Raw genomic sequence first — 12,500 nt, 5'->3', positions numbered from 1 at the left:
TTGGGATGGAACTCCACATCGGGCTCCCTGCTCAGTGGGGAGCTTGCTTCTCCCTCTATTCCTAGCTTGTGCTCTCTCTCACTATCTCTGTCTCTCAAATAAATAAGTAAACTATATTTTTTAAAGATTTTATTGTTTATTTGTCAGAGAGACAGTGAGAGAGGGAACGAAGCTGGGGGAGAGGGAGAAGCAGGCTTCCCGATGAGCAGGGATCTTGATGTGGGGCTCTATCCCAGGATAACAGGATCATGACCTGAGCTGAAGGCAGACACTTAATGACTGAGCCACCTAGGTGCCCCGATAAATAAAATTTTAAAGAAAAAAATCCTTACCCCAACTATGAACAAACCATATCCCAGAATTAAAACCTTAATCTCAAGGAGCACCTGGGTGGCTCAGTGGGTTAAAGCCTCTGCTTTCGGCTCAGGTCATGATCCCGGGGTCGGGGGATGGAGCCCCGCATCAGGTCCTGGGAGAGAGCCTCGCATCGGGCTCTCTGCTCTGCGGAGAGCCTGCTTCCTTCTCCCTCTCTCTGCCTGCCTCTCTGCATACTTGTGATCTCTGTCAAATAAATAAATAAAATCTTAAAAAACAAAACAAAACAAAAAAACCCTTAATCTCAAAAACAAAACTTGAAGATTTTTAGGAAAAAAATACTGGAGGGATGCCTGGGTGGCTCAGCGGGTTAAGCCTCTCCCTTCGGCTTGGGTCATGATACTAGGGTCCTGGGATTGAGCCCCACATCGGGCTTTCTGCTCCAAGGGGAGCCTGCTTCCCCCTCTCTCTCTGCCTGCCTCTCTGCCTACTTGTGATCTCTCTCTGTCAAATGAATAAATAAAATCTTAAAAAAAAAAAAAAATCCAGGAGAGTATCTTTATGATACTTTGATATCCTTTATGATACTTTATGATATCCCTCAAGAGGGATTTCTTTCTTTTTTTTTCCATGAAGCAAAATTCAATTTAATAAGTATTTAAGTGTCTTTTTATACATTTATTCTTTCAAATACTATAATTAATTGCATGCCTACTGTGTGCCAGGCACTGTGCTACATAGTATCAGCATCCATAGGAAATTATAAATTTTTAAATTAACATATAATGTATTATTTGTCCCAGGGGTAGAGGTCTGCGAATCATCAGACCTACACATTTCACAGCACTCACCATAGCACATAACCTCCCCAATGTCCATCACCCCACCACCCTATCCCTAACCTCCTCCCCCCAGCAACCCTCAGTTTGTTTCAGGAGATTAAGAGTCTCTTATGGTTTGTCTCCCTCCTGATCCCATCTTGTTTCATTTTTTCCCTCCCTACCCCCCACAACCCCCTAACCTGCCTCTCAAATTCCTCATATCAGGGAGATCATATGATAATTGTCCTTCTCTGATTGACTTATTTTGCTCAGCATAATACCCTCTAGTTCCATCCACGTTGTCACAAATAGCAAGATTTCCTTTCTCTTGATGGCTGCATAGTATTCCATTGTGTATATAAATACCACATCTTCTTTATCCATTCATCTGTTGATGGTCATCTAGGTTCTTTCCATAGTTTGGCTATTGTGGACATTGCTGCTATAAACATTTGGGTGCATGTGCCCCTTCAGATCACTACATTTGTATCTTTGTGGTAAATACCCAGTAATGCAATTGTGAGGTCATAGGGTTCTAACCCTAACTCTATGCTGTTTTCCAGAGTGGTGGTACCAGCTTGCATTCCCACCAACAGTGTAGGAGGGTTCCCCTTTCTCCGGATCCTTGCCAACATCTGTCATTTCCTGACTTGTTAAGTTTAGCCATTCTGACTGGTGTGAGGTGGTATCTCATTGTGGTTTTGATTTGTATTTCCCTGATGCTAAGTGACGTGGAGCACTTTTTCATGTGTCTGTTGGCCATTTGGATGTCTTCTTTGCAGAAATATCTGTTCATGTTCAAGAGGGATTTCTTATACTAGACAAGGAACAGTCTTCCTAAAATAACTATTGATGTGTTATCTAAGAAATTCTTTTTTTTTTTTTTAAGATTTTATTTATTTGACAGAGATCACAAGCAGGCAGAGAGACAGGCAGAGAGAGAGGGGGAAGCAGGCTACCCGCCCAGCTGGGAGCCTGATGTGGGGCTCTATCCCAGGACCCTGAGATCATGACCTGAGTCAAAGGCAGATGCTTAACGAACTGAGCCACCCATGCCCCCCTAATAAATTATTCTTTTTTTTTTTTTTTTTTTTTTTTTTTTTTAAAGATTTTATTTATTTATTTGACAGAGAGAAATCACAAGTAGGCAGAGAGGCAGGCAGAGAGAGAGAGGAGGAAGCAGGCTCCCTGCTGAGCAGAGAGCCCGATGTGGGACTCGATCCCAGGACCCTGAGATCATGACCTGAGCCGAAGGCAGCGGCTTAACCCACTGAGCCACCCAGGCGCCCCTAATAAATTATTCTTATACATGTTTGGCTTATTTGGTTAAGTTTCTTAAAAAAAAAAAAAAAAAAGCTCTAATGCAGTAGCCGATTAGGTTGCAATTAAACTCTCTCACATAATAGTTCATGGTAGGAAGGAGATGGACTTTGCTCTGTGAAGCCATCCTGGAGATCTAGACTACTTACACAGCTTTGTTACCCTTAACACGTAGCTTGTAAGCTGTTCTAGTTTTTAACACTTAACATGCCAATATGAAGGGAGGTGAAGAGACAGTGACTGAGCAATGTGTGCCTCGTATCTGAAGCCTTATACCAGAAGCAGCACACATTGCTAGGTGCATTCCATTATTGGCAACTGAGTCACCACGCTGCAGGGGAGCCTGGGAAATGTAGCTGAGTTCAGTAGACCTATGTCTGGCTCTAGCTGTTATTGTGGAAGAAGGGGAAAATGGCTATTGGGGTCACTGGAGTGGATGAGATGCTCACTGCAGCTTGCTGTGATCTGGATCGTGCCCCCACTTTCTGGTCTCAGTGCCCAGTGGCCAATACTCAGTAGAAATGAAGTAGTGAAAATAGGCCGCAATGCAAAGTCTAAGGTAGGCTTACCCCCAACAACAACAAAAAGAGCCTTTTCCCCCTTTATAAGCATGTAACTTTATGACCAAATAGCATTAAAAAAAAAAAAAGTTAAAAATCCCAACACTTATATAAATATTCTTTGGAAAAGTTAAACTCGAAAGCAACATAGTATAAAAGGTAGACACGGGCCCCTGGGTGGTTCAGTCAGTTAAATGCCTGACTTCAGTTCATGTAATGATCTCAGGGTCCTGGGATGGAGCCCTGAGTCAGGCTGCCTACTTAGCTGAAAGACTGCTTATCCCTCTGCCTCTGCCCCTGCTTGTGCTTTCTCTCTCTCTCAAATAAATAAATAAATAAAATCTTTAAAAATTCCATAAACACAACATTTTCTCGCTACCATCAGTGTTTAAGATATAAACTAATTTTTGTGATGACCCATTTTAGCAAATTTTCTAGGTTATACCACTTCCATTTTTTAAAAAGATTTTATTTATTTAATTGACAGAGAGATCATAAGTAGGCAGAGAGGCAGGCAGAGAGAGAGGGGGAGGCAGGATTCCTGCTGAGCAGAGAGCCCAGTACGTGGCTCTATCCCAGGACCCTGAGATCATGACCTGAGCTGAAGGCAGAGGCTTTAACCCGCTGAACCACCCAGGCGCCCCAAGATTTTATTTTTAAGTAATCTCTACCCTCATCACATGAGGCTGGAACTTGAAGCCGCGAGATCAGGAGTCATAGGCTCTACCATCTGAGCCAGCCATATGCTCCTATTAAAAGTTTCTTCATGGGGCGCCTGGGTGGCTCAGTGGGTTAAGCTGCTGCCTTCGGCTCAAGTCATGATCTCAGGGTCCTGGGATCGAGCCCTGCGTCGGGCTCTCTGCTCAGCAGGGAGCCTGCTTCCCCCCCCACCCTCTCTCTCTGCCTGCCTCTCTGCCTACTTGTGATCTCTGTCTGTCAAATAAATAAATAAAATCTTTTTAAAAAAAAAGTTTCTTCATTGTTACTCCAAAGTGGTCTTATATTTTATTTATTTGAGAGAGAGAGAGAGCATATGCACAAGCAGGGGGAGTTGACAGAGGGAGAGGCTTGACATGGAGCTCAATTCTAGAATACTGGTATTATGACCTGAGCCAAAAGCAGTCACCTAACTGGCTGAGTCACCCAGGTGCCCCATCTTAGTTCATTTAATTAAGAGAAAGAATGTCTTTTTTTTCTTTTAATTCAGTATAGTTAACATACAGTGTTTTATTAGTTTTAGGTGTACAACATAGTGATTCAGCAGTTCCACACGCTGCCCAGCGTTCATCACTGACAAGTGCACTCCTTAATCCTCATCACCTGTTTCAGCCACCCTCCCATCCCCCTCCCTTCCGTGACCGTCAGTGTGTTCTCAATAGTAGAGTCTGTTCTTTGTCTTGTCTCTCTCTCTCTTTTCTCCAGTGCTATTTTTTTGTTGTTGTTGTTTTTTAAATTTCACATATGAGTGAAATCATATAGCCCTTGGGTCTCTCTGACTGACTTTACTTAGAATTACACTCTCTAGCTCCATCTGTGTTGCTGCAAATGGCAAGATTTCGTTCTACTTTATGGCTGACTAATATTACACCGTGTATGTATACCACATATTCTTTATCCATTTATCTATTGATAGACACTTGGGCCACTTCCGTCATTCACTATCGTAAATAGTGCTGCTAGGAGAATGCTCTTCCCTCTCTCACCACCTTTCTCTCTGTCAAATAGTAGGCAGAAGAAGAAGCAGGCTCCCTGCTGAGCAAGGAGCCTGATGTAGGACCCAGTCCTAGCACCCTGGGTTCATGAGCTGAGCTGAAGACAGATCCTTAACTGACTGAGCCACCCAGGCATCCCAAATTTATGGATTTTTAATTCTTTTTATTTTAATGAATTTAAATAAAGCAGTAATTGACATTGCAAAAGGTTGTGTAGATTACTTGAAGTTTTCTTTTGCCATCTTCTGTGCAATCTCACATTGGAATTCTCCTCCATTTGTGTATCAATGCAGAAATAAGAAAGGGGAGCAAGTCAACTACTTTGGCCCTTGAGATTAGGGAGCAATCTTATTGAATTATTAAAATACTAAAACAGGACATGATAAAATCTTTTGATTATGAATAACATATAGGGGCTCCTGGGTGGCGCAGTTGGTTAAGCATTAACTCGAGGTTTCTGCTCAGGTCGTGATCTCAGGGTGGTGGGATTGAGCCCCGTGTCAGTTTGAGACCCTGCTCGGTGCAGTCTGCTGGAGATTATCTCCCTCTGCTTCTCCCTCTGCTTGTGCTCTCTCTCAAATAAATAAATAAAATCTTAAAAAAAAAAAAAACACAAGGGACGCCTGGGTGGCTCAGTGGGTTAAAGCCTCTGCCTTTGGCTCCAGTCATGATCCCGGGGTCCGGGATTGAGCCCCACATTGGGCTCTCTGCTCAGCCGGGAGCTTGCTTCCCCCCTCTCTCTGCCTGCCTCTCTGCCTGCTTGTGATCTCTGTCAAATAAATAAATAAAATCTTTAAAAAAAAGAAAACAGAAAAACATATACAAGAACAACTTTATTTTTTTATTTTTTATTTTTTTAAAAGATTTTATTTATTCGTTTGACAGATAGCGATCACAAGTAGGCAGAGAGGCAGGCAGACAAAATGGGGGAAGCAGGCTCCCCGCTGAGCAGAGAGCCCAGGGCTGGGCTCGATCCCAGGATGCTGGGATCATGACCTGAGTTGAAGGCAGAGGCTTTAAGCCACTGAGCCACCCAGATGCCCCTACAAGAACAACTTTAAACATCAATTAAAAATAAATACAAATGGAAATAAATAAATAAATAAATAAATAAATACAAATGGAGCACCTGGGTGGCTCAGTCAGTTAAGCATTCGCCTTCAGCTCAGGTCATGATCCCAGGGTCCTGGGATCAAGCCCCGTGTTGGGCTCCCTGCTCATTCAGGGAGTCTGCTTCTCCCTCTGCCTCTGCCTGTTGTTCCCCTTGCTTGTGTTCTCTCTCTGTCAAATAAAGAAATAAAATATTTCAAGAATAAGAAAAATTTACCTATAAAAAATAAATAATAAAAACTATGCATAGCAATAAATACCATAAACAATGTGAAAAGACCAATGGCTAAGTGGGGAAAATATTTGCAATTCATACTACAAAGGGATAATATCCCTAAAATATAAACAGCTTTTATTTTTATTTTTTAAATTTTTTTTGAAGATTTTATTTATTTATTTGATAGAGACACAGTGAGAGAGGGAACACAAGCAGGGAGAGTGGGAGAGGGAGAAGCAGGCTTCCCGTCGAGCAGGGAGCCCAATGTGGGGCTGGATCCCAGGACTCTAGGATCATGACCTGTGCTGAAGGCAGATGCTTAATGACTGAGCCACCCAGGAGTCCCTAGAAAATATTTTAATACGTAGTTCAGAAAAAGAAATTTTTAATTTTTTAATGTGTTATTTTTTAATTTTTAAAAAGATTTTATTTATTTATTTGACAGACAGAGATCACAAGTAGGCAGAGAGGCAGGCAGAGAGAGAGGAAGGGAAGCAGGCTTGAGCAGGGAGCCTGATGTGGGGCTCCATCCCAAGACCCTGGGATCATGACCTGATCAGAAGGCAGAGTCTTTAACCCGCTGAGCCACCCAGGTGCCCCCCCCAATTTTTTTTTTTTAAGATTTTATTTATTTATTTGACAGAGATCACAAGTAGGCAGAGAGGTAGGCAAAGAGAGAGGAGGAAGCAGGCTCCCTGCGGAGCAGAGAGCCCAATGTGGGACTCGATCCCAGGACCCCGGGAACATGGCCTGAGCCGAAGGCAGTGGCTTTAACCCACTGAGCCACCCAGGCGCCCCCCAAAGAAATCTTTTAAATACATGAAAAGGTGTTCGGTCTCACACATGAATTAAAAGCATACTGAGGGGCTCCTGAGTGGCTCAGTTGGTTAAGTGACTGCCTTCGGCTCAGGTCATGATCCTGCAGTCCCAGGATCAAGTCCCACAGTGGGCTCCCTGGTCAGTGGGGGAGTCTGCTTCTCCCTCTTACCCTCTCCCCTCTCATGCTCTCTCTAAGTCTCTCTAAAATAAATAATAAAATCGTTATAAACAAATAAACAAAACCATACTGAGATAAATAATTTCTTACCTATGATATGAGCAAAAATTCAGAGGTTTGATAGCACACTTTGTTGGAGAGATGGGGGGGAAATAGGCACATTGCTGGTAGAAGTAAGAAAGGTACAAACTTTATGGAGGGAAATTTGGCAATATATGGAAAGCTTATTTGACCGACACTTGTGCTTACTATTGTTGCTGTAACACATTGCCACAAACTTAGTGGCTTGCCTAACACAAATTTATTACAGTTCTGGATGTCAGAAGTCTAAGAGATGTCTAGAGGGTTGCAATCCTTCTGGAGACTCCAGGAGAGTATTAATGTTTATCCCTTCATGGCCAAGGATTATACAGCTTTAAATCGCTCATAGTGCATCGAGTATAAACTCAGTAAATACTTATTATTGGTGACAGTGTAAATACTAGTGATTCTTTCTTTTCTTTTTTTAAAGATTTTATTTATTTATTTGACAGACAGAAATCACAAGCAGGCAGAGAGGCAGGCAGAGAGAGATGGAGAAGCAGGTTCCTTGCTGAGCAGAGAGCCCGATTTGGGGCTCGATCCCAGGACCCTGGGATCATGACCTGAGCTGAAGGCAGAGGCTTTAACCCACTGAGCCACCCAGGTGCCCACTAGTGATCCTTTCACTTAAACACTTTTATCTTTTGCTTTTCCCTGATTTTTTTATTTTGAAACTTTTTAAAGTAATCTCTATACCAAACCTGGGACTTGAGCTCATGACCTCAAGATCAAGAGTCCTATGCTCTATCAAGTAAGCCAACCAGGCATCCCATTTTGAAACTTTTCAAACATATTTGCACAAGCTATTTGACATCATGAAACTTCACCCCAGCATGCTAAGAATGTTCTCCAGTATACTACCATGTCACAACTTAGATACCATCCAATATCCAGTTCATATTCAAATTTCTCAGTTGTTTCAACAAATGTGTTTTACAGGTTAATAATGACACAAAGTTTCTACATTTTTATCTCTTTAGGCTTTTTTGGTCTAAAAAAGTCCCTCAATTTTTATTTTATTTTTTAATACTAGGAGTAAATGTTTTTGAAAGGTCCGGTCTACTTTTTCTTATAGTATGTCTCGCATTCTGTGTTTGATTATTTCCTCATGGTGTCATTTAATGTGTTCTATCCCTTCTCTTCTCTATAAACCTAGACTTTTTTTTTTTTTTTTAAGATTTTATTTATTGGTTGGGGGAGGGAGCAGAAACGGGGAGGGAAGAGTGGGAAGGACAAGCAGACTCCCTGTTCTAGGTGGGGCTTGACCTCAAGACCATGAGATCAGGGCCCCAGCTGAAGTCAGACACTTAATTGACATAGCCACCCAGGTACCCCCAAGTCTAGAGGTTTTATTTGACTCAGGTGAAATTCATGATGTCATTTTGTTCCATTATTAGCGATGCTACATTTGGTCACTTGGTTAAAGTGACTGTCAGTTCTCTCTATGGTAAAGGTACATTTTGTCCTTAAAAGTATCTATGGAATGATAATTCACTATGGAGTGGAAATATCCCTTCACTCAATGAATAAACACACATTTAACTATTTGACCTGCTGTGATATAGGGTTGATTCATATTCATAGGCTCAAGATCAGAAGACACTTCCATTTTGAACAGTGGTTCTCAAGTCATGGTGACTTTGCCCCACAGGGACCATTTGGAAATGTCTGGAGACATTTTAGGTTGTCAAGACTGTGAGGGGGTGCATATTACTGGCATCTAGCGGGTAGAGGCACAGGAAAGGCCCCCTAGCAAAGAATTGTTCAGTCCAGCATGTCAGTAGTTCTACTGTTGAGAAAACTTGGATGATCTACATGTAGAATTAAACTTCTTTCTCACATACAATTCATTTCAGAGCCACTAGTAAAGTTTTAGAGCCTGTCTTCAGCAGTGGCAGGAACCAAGCAGATGTCAGAGGCCGTCACAATTTTACCATGTTTCAAACCAGGCAGATTTTTACTGCCCACCTGTTCTGTCTTTCTTTTTCCTTTGTAGATATCTTCTCAAGAAGGATTTAAATTCCTTTTCTCTACTTTTTAAAAGGATTTTATTTTTAAGTTGTCTCTACACCCAAAGTGGGGCCGGATCCGACAACCCCAAGACTAAATGTCGTGCTTCACCAACTGAGACGATCAGGTGCCCCATTTTTCTCTACTCTTTTTTTTTTTTTTAAGATTCTATTTATTTATTTGACATACAGAGATCACAAGTAGGCAGAGAGGCAGGCAGAGAGAGAGAGGGGGAAGCAGGCTCCCTGTGGAGCAGAGAGCCCGATTCGGGGCTCAATCCCAGGACCCTGGGATCATGACCTGAGTCAAAGGCAGAGGCCTTAACCCACTGAGCTACCCAGGTGCCCCTTCTCTACTCTTAATAAACTAATAACATAAGGATGAAAAGAAGAAAAAAAAAACCCACTAGAATTAACGCACTGAAACAGTTTTGTCTGCTTTTGTGTTTCCTAGAAGATTTTGTAATGTCATCTTAGAAGCCCCAGAACCAGGGAAGAGAAAATGGAGAAAGAGAAATATCAAGTTAAGAATTCACTGTTACAAAAATGGTCCAGAGAGAGTAACCAGAGTTCAAGAAGGGGCAGGCGAGTGCAGAGGGCATTTCCACTCTCACACCTGTAAGTTATTAATGACCTTTGAAGTGATTGTTGATGGAAGCACTTGTACATTTGAGCTGCTTCATATGTATACGTTGTGCAGTCAGAGAACCGCCTAGCTCTGGAGTCCTGAAATATCTTCAGGCTGCATCAGAGATCAAACGGCGGGACCCATGACTTGGGAATATCATGTAGCCATGTGACATGTGGAAGGATCCAGAGTATGAGAACCGGTGCCTAAACACTTACAATGTGTATTTTTAACTCTGAGAGATGTAGCACCGCTTCCGTAACTCGTAAAATTGCAGTCTCAGAAAACAACGTCCCACAGTTTCAAGATACAGTGGTAAGAGGAAAAGTTTTTATACATTTATTTTGGGTTCCTGTACTTAAAAGGTTAGACCGCAAGTGCCTTATTTTCATTCGGGGTGTCACTCACTGGATAGCTTGTATGGCATTTGCTCATCTTGGGTTTTGAACTCTTGGGACAAGGACATTGCCTTTCCCTGTGTGGAGGGCTGAGTCAACAGTTTTGTTTGCACTTAACAAATAGGGAGTCACCCAAGTCTGACTTTTCTCTCCTGTGCCGTGGGGTGGCCGTGTCAGTGTGTCCTGCAGCTATAATTACACTTTTGGAGAAAGCTGCAGAATCTCTAGGTCTGTGATTTTATTTTAATTTTTTCCCTATCAGTATTTCTTAAAACTATTTTTTATACGTTTTCACAACATACTTTCCAACTGAATGGTATGAAGAAATAATCCTAAGGAATTCAGTGGAAAATTATAGAATATCATTTACTTCCCAGGTATAATTTTTACTTCTTATGAGTAGGCAAGTGTTTCAGGTGGGCAGTTTCATTAGAAATTAGGAATTAAAACTAAATCTAAATCCATTAATTATTAGTTGCCTTTTTTCCTGTATTTGCTCAATTTCTGTGAAGTATGGAAAATTGAATAGATGACATAGTATATGTCATTATTATTTTGTTTTTGTTTTTGTTTTTGTTTTTATTTTTCGTTATGCACCACAGCCAGTGCTCCATGCAATACGTGCCCTCCTTAATACCCACCACCAGGCTTACCCAACCCCCCAACCTCTTCCCCTCCAAAACCCTCAAATTGTTTTTCATGGTTCATCTCCCCCTCCGATTTCCCCCAACTCACTTCTCTCCATCTCCCCATGTCCTCTGTGTTATTTCTTTTGCTCTACGAATAAGCGAAACCATATGATAATTGACTCTCTCTGCTTGACTTATTTCACTCAGCAGAATCTCTTCCAGTCCCATCCATGTTGATACAAAAGTTGGGTGCTCCTCCTTTCTGATGGAGGCATAATACTCCATATTATTTGTGGACCACATCTTCCTTATCCATTTGTCCATTGAAGGGCATCTTGATTCTTTCCATAGTTTGGCGACTGTGGCCATTGCTATATTTTAATTTTTTTTAAAGATTTTATTTAGTTAGTTAACAGAGAGATTCACAGTGAGAGAAGGAACACAAACAAGCAGGGAGAGTGGAAGAGGGAGAAACAGGCTTCCTGCCATGCAGGGAGCCTGATGTGGGGCTCAATCCCAGGCCCTGGGATCATGACCAGAGCTGAAGGCAGATGTTTAATGATTGAGCCACCCAGGTGCCCCATCATTATTTTTTTATATCATTCTCTATAAATGGGAGGAGGGACTAAGAAAGGGGGAAATGGGGGGCACCTGGGTGGCTCAGTGGGTTAAGCCTCTGCCTTGGGCTCAGGTCGTGGTCCCAGGGTCCTGGGATCGAGCCCCGCATTGGGCTCTCTGCTCGGTGGGGGCTTTCTTCCCCCCTTTCTTTCTGCCTACCTCTCTGCCAAGTTGTGAACTTTGTCTGTCAAATAAAGAAATAAAATCTTAAAAAAAAAAAAAAAAAGAGGGGCGCCTGGGTGGCTCAGTGGTTAAGCCTCTGCCTTCAGCTCAGGTCATGATCTCAGGGTCCTGGGATCAAGCCCCATAACAGGCTCTCTGCTCAGCAGGGAGCCTGCTTCCCCCTCTCTCTCTGCCTGCTGTTCTGCCTACTTGTGATCTCTCTCTCTGTCAAATAAATAATAAATAAAATCTATTAAAAAAAAAAGGGGGGTTAATGGAAACTCCTGGCTGGCTATGTCGGTAGAGCATGTGACTCTTGATCTTGGGGTTGTGAGTCTGAGCCCCATGTTGGGTGTGGAGATTACTTTAAAAAAAAAAAAAAAGTCTTAGAGTGTCTGGTCAGCTCAGTTGGTGGAGCCTGTCACCCTTGATCTCAGGTTTGTGAGTTCAGGCCCCATGTTGGGTATAGAGATTACTTGAAAAAAGAAAAATAAAATCTTTATTAAAAAAAGAACTAAGGTGTGCCTGAGTGGCTCAGTCATTAAGCATCTGCCTTTGGCTCAGGTCATAATCCCAGGGTCCTGGGATCCAGCCCCACATTGGGCTCCCTGCTCGGCCGGAAGCCTGCTTCTCCCTCTCTCACTCTTCCTGCTTGTGTTCCCTCTCTCGCTGTAGCTCTCTCTGACAAATAAATAAAAGATCTTTGAAAAAAAATTAAAAAATAGAAAAAATTAAATAGTATAATCTTTTTTTTTTTTTTAAGATTTTATTTATTTATTCATCAGAGAGCAGGGGAGAGTGAGGGCAAGCAGGGGTGAGTGTCAGACAGAGAGAGAAGCAGGCTCTCCGCTGAGCAAGGAGCTCTGTTCCGGACTCAGTCCCAGGATCTTGGGATCATGACCTGAGCTGAAGGCAGACGCTTA

The sequence above is a fragment of the Mustela erminea genome, chromosome 15 (genome assembly GCF_009829155.1).
Source record: "Mustela erminea isolate mMusErm1 chromosome 15, mMusErm1.Pri, whole genome shotgun sequence".
In the NCBI taxonomy this organism is placed as follows: domain Eukaryota; kingdom Metazoa; phylum Chordata; class Mammalia; order Carnivora; family Mustelidae; genus Mustela; species Mustela erminea.
Note: the sequence above shows the minus strand (reverse complement) of the source record.